The 7,652-nt window shown below is 34.2% G+C and overlaps 1 long non-coding RNA gene across 1 annotated transcript; it reads right to left on the bottom strand.

Annotated features, from left to right (window-relative positions):
- Positions 1–4,473: 4,473 nt before the first annotated feature.
- LOC127120080 (uncharacterized) lies at positions 4,474–5,874 on the bottom strand. Its single transcript, XR_007803071.1, has 2 exons — positions 5,482–5,874; positions 4,474–4,946 (listed from the first exon to the last, which is right to left on the bottom strand). It is a non-coding gene; the product is annotated as an uncharacterized LOC127120080 (long non-coding RNA).
- Between the last annotated feature and the right edge of the window lie 1,778 nt (positions 5,875–7,652).

The raw sequence follows: 7,652 nt of genomic DNA, 5'->3' as shown, positions 1-7,652 counted from the left end.
CTTAAGTAAAATACAATACACCATAAGGTACAGTGTACTTAGTGGGCTTGTTTCGCTTGCAACCCACATAAGTGGTTATATAAATAAAACCCTTGTGATGAAATACTTGTTGCTTAACCAAATTTAGTTTGTGAAACCTATGCATACTTATCTCTCTCGAAGTCTTCATTTATAATATATACCATTGAAATTAAAGACATTATGTTTGTATGGACTAAGTAAATGTGTTTTTATTTATTCAATACATGTGACTGTTACTAATTCTACATCAATAGTTAACCGCCACAAGAGGTAACCATTCTATCACTGACTATGATCATTCGTAAGGATCGACTTAAGAGAAATTTTGTTTTCCACCATGTATCTTAATCATGATTTCCCTTCATAACATATTGTTTTGAAGTTTCTATGAATTGATGTTAAGAACAATATGATAGACCATCAAAGAATATATGAGATCAACCTCTAGACATACATGTGTTATAATTTGAATGAAAACATGATACAAATGGATATGTATATAAGCATAAGGAATTAAATACTCATTAAAAGAACTAAGGAATGTGTATTTATATTCCAAGGAATATTAAAATGAATCATGTGCAGACATCAGTTTTAACAAAGTTACAAGATTACAATAAATTGTTGGGTGGTCAGATATATTGGCAAAGTTGGCCAAGCACATACTAAAAAGAGAATAACATAATAAAAATAACAACAAAAATGGAATGTCATCACATATATACCCCCTTCCACATTGGAATCTACCTCGATAATATCATGAGCTTAATCCCTACATCATTCTTTGACGATGAGCCTTCTACAAGACCCTCAAATCTTACTTTAATGTGATGCTCAACTACATTGTTGATGTTGGATATGTGACTTCATACATAAGAATAAGGTGAATTATGGAGGTTTTAAAAACTTTGGTTTAAAACAAAATCATTTGTAAAATTAGAATTTAAATTTTTTTATAAAAATAAATGAATAAATTAGAAGCGGAAACCCAAGGAAAATAAAAATACTGGATATTAAAGGAGATAAGGGAAGATAAATAACACTAGGGAATTATACAAGTTCAACCCAAAAAACCTACTCCTATCCCCAAGAATTATCCTTGAGAGTATCCATTAAACTTGAGAACTTTTAGAAGGATTTTCCCAAGAACCTCCTTATACAAGGATATGAAGTTTTCGGGCTAACTTCCAACCAAAGAGTGAACAAATCTTGGAGTGGTTAGTCTCCAAACCAAACAGAGATTTTGTACGGGCTGATCTCGAATAAAGATAAAGTTTTGAGTTGGCTATCCTCTAAACTCAATCGGGGTTTTACACAGGATAACCACAAACCGAATCAAGATTTTTACCGGGATGATCTCAAACCTACTAAGATTTTTACACCTGGATGAACTCAGAAGAAACTAGGAGAGATTTTAACCGGGTTGATCTCATACCGATATAGCTTTTAATTGGGACGAGCTCAAGAACGGTTGTGAAAATTTTCACCGACTGGTCTTCATGAACCAAAAGAGAGCTTTGTCTTCAATGGAAAAACTCACAAACCAAGACGGAGACTTCCTAAGACAATTCACCAATACAAACAATAGATTTTAACTAGTTTAGCTCAGAACCAAAATATCAACTTCCAATAGAAAAATTATTTACACAAGAGAAATTACACTCTTGGTAAATTTACAATTTTTACCTCACCCAGAACGAATATCTTCACTTAGACTCAAGAACACTCCTGAAGCATTATGGAAAAAATATATGAGAAAATATGATAGATTTAGATAGGTGATGAAAGAAATGAAAAGTGAGGGTTTTCAAGTTTTTTGGATGTGTAAAAATGATAAAGAAACTCTTTATTTATAGGCCAGCATGTGGTTTAAATTCGGAAATAATCCATGGGCCTATTCAATGTCCTAATTGATTAGGAATCTTAAATAGTCGATTTCTAAGTCCACAAATGGAAGGTTTAGATATAGAGTTGTTACTAATCATTAAGATATTTTCCCAATCAATTTTAGACTCAACCAAGCATGATATAATCAATTAGACTTATGGTATAATTGATTGGACAGTTAGAAAAAGTCCCCTCGATCAATTAGACATCACATAATAAACTAGTTAGGCCTCAAAAACATTTTTTTGGTGATTTAATTAAAAGATGAGAAACTTCTCAAGAGTTTTTAGTATGTGTGTCTTTTAGCCATAATGTTTTCAGAAACATCCTTGTTTCTTTACAAGACGCTTGTCACTCAGATACACACAACCATGTGAGTTTTCAAACTTCTCCTCTTTCACAATTTTGAAGCTTCAAGTCTTGTCTCAATATCTTTGATTTTAGCATCACACAAGACCCTTGAGTCTTCTCGATAAGGCTTGCAATATTTTCATGTTGAATATCATTATCTAAGAGTTTGAAAGGTTAAACCATAAGTGATCCTTGAACCATATTGATTAACAAATGTATTTAACTTTATTTCGGAGGATAACTTGATTAACCATCTTGTTCATATTTGATCACTTGAGCTACCTTCAGCAGTTTCTTAACTTCAAATTTTGTCATCATAAAAACTAAGCAGCTACTAGCTGACTTGGATCTTTGTTATCCATAAGCTTCACCATCTTGGATCAATTATTGATTATAGATACAAGCACATAGATTTATAATTGGTACCTTAGACAAAGGCTCACACGTTGTTTAATTACCTATATCACCAAGTACATCATGTCTTTCTTCGGTTTGGTGCATACCATCATCTTAATTTATATCATCATCCTTCTCATAGAAAAACATCTTCATTTTCCTATGAAGTTTCCTATGCCTTCTAGGGTTTACTTGTTTATGCTTTTTTACTTATCAATTTAGTTTTTGGTTTGTTTTGTTGAAATTGAGTCTCATCGCATAGTTATGCATCCTAAGGTTGAGTGTTTAATGGTTTTATGTAAGCATACATTAATTTGTTTGATTAAAGCCTTAGAAATATGTTTTTAGTCAAATAGTCGAATATTTGAATCAATAAACACTTTCCATAATGGTATAAGTTAAGCCAAGTCATGATTTAAAATAACACTTGATTTTAATGAATATTTAAAAATATTGAAGTTTGATTTGAATCACAGTGTTGTACCCCAAAATTTGCCCTCCCCTTTTTTCATCTTTCCATTCAAACCTTGACTAGAGAATCATTTACACACCTTCATGTTTCATACATATGCATCAATCATCCAATCATATCCATTGGTTGATCATTGTGGTTTCAAAGTTCTTGGTTGGTAAAGCTAGGGTTTTGGAGTGGATAAGGCCCTATAGGCTCAGCTTGGATGTTCATCTGGCTGTAGGGGATGTAAAACCCTAATGGTTTGATCTTTGAAGCTTGAATTCAACAAATTTATATCATGATGCTCTTCAAAGGGGTTTAAACCCTAATTTGTTAGTGATTGGGTTGAAAGGCTTCATGTTTGTCCTGTGGGTCATATCTTGACCTCTAAACCCTAGTTGGGGGTCTTTATGTTGAAGACTTGGCTGAGAAGCATCCCACTTCACCCAAGGTCTTTGATTGAAAGATATGATCTTGAAACCCTAACTTCAGATGCTTGAAGGCCCATGCAGGTAAGTAGTTGATTGAGACATCTTATTTTGATTGAAACCATAATCTGTTTGGGGAGGGCTCATGCCCATCATCTTGTCTAGCATATCCACAACATCGTAGCTTTTGCAAAGTCATGTCTCCCATGCATTTGGTGTGGATTGATAGTCCTTAACACATGAACTCATACTTGCACCAATCCCTTGATATTTTAGGCTTTGGTTTACTTGTGATCCATCAAGGCTTTCAAACCATGTTTAGCTCGTCATTTTGGGTCCACCTATGTTTGACCAAGGTTCATGCCCATCTACACAAGTCCCTACAAGGAAATTCTAATACAGTTGACTTTGGTCAACTGTTAACTTTTTGGCCAACTAGTTGACCAAAGTCATTCACTTTCTATAAGCCATTTCCCAATCATTCCACCTTATACAACTTCATCACATTCCTTGACAAAATCAACATGCTTCAAGCATCATGGTTATTCATTTCATCCTAAAACCAATTCTAGTCCAAACTCCACTTCATGATATGCTAAGCCACTCACTTTCTTTTCATAAATCAATGCACATTCCATGATCTTATACAAGCAAGAATTCATTTCTTTCTAAGTTTTCCATGACAATCATCATCATTTTTACTTCATACATACCATACATTTGAATTAAAATTACTTGATTTTGTTCATGCTTGATTAAGAATGTAAATGTAATTTGAATTTCCTAATGTCATTCACATTCATCCATACATCCACTTCAAGAGGTGCATTCAAATCTTTGAATTCACTAATCCATTTCCACATTCATACATATAATTTTGGTCCATTTTTCATACATAAAGTTCTACGTACATTCATAAATGGCATGGAAGGAATATGGAGAATTTGTTTGAATTGATTAGTAAAGATCATGTTGCATACATTACATTGAAACATGCCATACAATTTCCAAATATAACCAAGATCCAAAACATTGATTCAATACATGCATTACATGATTCATTACATGACAAATTTAATTTCCCACATTTTCATCACAAACTCATGGCATAAGCTCCTACATCTAATCCTAAATCCAATCCCATGAGCAAACAAGCATCCTGGCCGAGTTCATGACAGCCCACCACAACAATGCTCATATCCCACATTCACAATTCACCCTACATATACATTTAGCAATATCCCTGTAAAATCAGTAAACTGGACAATAAAACCAAAACAATCTTTTAACATTTTAACACAACCTGCACTTCCAATAAGAGTTTGCATTAACCAACATAACCATGCCATTTCATAACACTGAGTAGCAGAATTCATCTTGAAAACAAACTAAAATTCAGGAGGCATAACCTGTAAAATATAATTTCATACCAATTAGTATTCTTTTAAAGTTTATAAAAACCAAGTCAAAATATAGAAGATTTTTTAATAACGGTAACAGGTTTTCTTCTGATATAGAGTTTCACCAATACTGGCATAACACGAGATTTTTTCTAATACTCATTTTAATTTCAATTTCAATTTCATTTAGATTTCAATTTCATTTAGATTTCAATTTCTAATTGACTTTGCAATCTCTAACTGAATGTGCATTACAACAAAATGTCATTTGCATTTCAAGTGAATTGGAAAACAGAATCACGTTCCTATATATTTGTGTTCACGCTCTAGATTGAAGGAGACTCATAGTTCATTTTTCAAAGAACACAGTTAATACTACAAGTTCTTGACCATATCACAGAAGTTTTCAAGGGTTTCGTTCACGCACAATAACGCATCTCAAATCGTTCTACAAAAGAAGAAACAGTGCAAGCAGAAGCACGAGGAAGAAACACGGAAAGGGCTGAAGCAAGCCATAAGCGAACAAGGAAACAAGAGGATGTACTAGTTCACAGCAGCGCAAAAGTACGGATCTGAAGGCTCCGTCTCGCTGGTGCACGAATTTGGTATGCATTTGATCTCTGATCCTTGATTGTTGCACACGCGGTTTCAATTCGAATCCAACATCGGCAATTGCGATCTGAATCACAAGTTCGACGCACGAATCTGGACGACGACGCTATAATGCGCGAACTCGACACTTTGCTGTAACAACATCGTGAACCTGAATCCGACTTCTGCTTTTAGCCTGGTGAGAGTTTCGAACCGGAACATTTGAGGCAGACGGCGGCGAAGGATTCTCCGTTAGTGTAGCTGCCATTTTCATGTTAACGTATCTCATATGTACTGAAGGTCTGGTGCAGCTTTGTGGATCGTGGACCGGAGGCCCAAAACTCCAACGTTTTTTGTTTGTTTTTTTGGCTGTATGAGTGGGATGGGCTTCAACTCAGTAAGCCCACAAACCGAATCTCTTCCCATACTCCTAGACCGGGGCCTGATTCTTGATTGTTGTTTGTTTCAATTTAGTAATTAGGATTATGACTTAATTAGCAATTAGGATTAGATTTAAATACCAATTAGGTTTTAAGTCTTAGTTAATTAGGTTATTAAAATTTAGTTAGTGATTAAATTTAATTCTTGATTAGTAGACAACTAATTAGAATTTTTAGAAATACATTTTAATTAGTTTAATTAGAGTTAGAGAATTAGGAATTGATTAGAATTAGATTTTTTAGAATCTTAGAATAATTAGAACCATTCAGAATTTTATTTTATTTCACTTGGAATTTTCATGAGAAAAATTAATTCAATATCAATATTTTTGTGAAATGACCTTTTTGCCCCTCAAGGGTTTATTTGCCATTTTAGCCATATAAATACATGTTCCTTTAGAGCTAGATCTTGATTTAGAATATTAGGTAGTTTTAAATCAAGTCTTTGACTAACATATGCATGTTTCTCTTATGAATAGTCTGTGAATTTAATTCTAACCCTTAGATTAGGATTAGTCATAATTTTCAAGCTAATTCAAACCCTTAATTCAAGTTGATCAAAAGCAATTCTGATCAACAAAATCATTTGATCTTGTATAATCCTACAGTTTATTCAAGTGATCAAAAGACCCTTGATCACTTGATAAGACTCTTTCTGTAAGTTGTGGAGCTCAAAGCCTCAAGTCAGACTCTCAATCAAGGCATCCCTAGTCATATCAATCAATGGATCATACAAGGCACGTCAAAGGTGGTTCTTCAAGAGCTTGTTAATCAAGGTTAAAATTGTGTGGCATGAGCCTTAAGAAATAGAGAAGGAATGAGATTGGATAATTCCATTAACTCATTCTGAATATCTTTGGATACGGGACGCATGACTCAGTTGCTCATCGTATTCGCCTCTATTCATAGAGTTTAGCACAATTCAAATAATATAATTGGCAAGTCTCTCCCTTTACGAAGCAAGCAGTGCAACAAGAAGAAGACTTTATCAACAACTATAAATCATAATTCAAGTTGTATGCCATGAGCCTTAAGCAACAAAGAATGATGAGAGTGGAGAATTTTTATCCTTGTCTAGGATATCCTTGGGTACGGGACGAATGACCTAGTTGCTCAAGGTATTCGTCTTTGTTCATAAAATTTAATGCAATGCGAATTGAATGATTGGCAAGGCATTCATCATCATAGGGAGCAACAAAGATTCTTCTCCAGCAACTTGAAAGTTAGGATAAGAATCACATGCCACGAGCCTTCAGTAGTAAAGAATGGATGAGAGTGGAGAATTCCATTACCTCATTCTGGATATCTTTGGGTACGGAACGCATAACCCAGTTGCTCATCGTATTCACCTTTACTCATAGACTTTAGTGTGGTTCATATCCAATGACTGCCAAGCCTTCTTCGTATTCCATTATCAATCAATCACTTATTTTGCCTCAATCATCTTGTTGTCAGCCCTAGTGGGATGAACTACGAAAGCTCTGATTTTCTCATTGCATAGTGAGAATCGTAGGCAGGAGAAACCAGATTCTCCGCGAGCTACCTTATTTATTAATCCTACCTTATTCATTTCTTCATTCATCAATCAATACCATCTTTTTTAGATCAAATATATTTTCCTTGGACTCCATGTACATCCTTTTAGAATGATATAACGGCAGTCCACCTTGTGAATCAAGAGTTG

This window comes from Lathyrus oleraceus, chromosome 2, assembly GCF_024323335.1.
Source record: "Lathyrus oleraceus cultivar Zhongwan6 chromosome 2, CAAS_Psat_ZW6_1.0, whole genome shotgun sequence".
Taxonomy (NCBI): domain Eukaryota; kingdom Viridiplantae; phylum Streptophyta; class Magnoliopsida; order Fabales; family Fabaceae; genus Lathyrus; species Lathyrus oleraceus.
The sequence above is the reverse complement of the archived record's forward strand: the minus strand, read 5'-3'. Positions and strand labels throughout refer to the sequence as shown.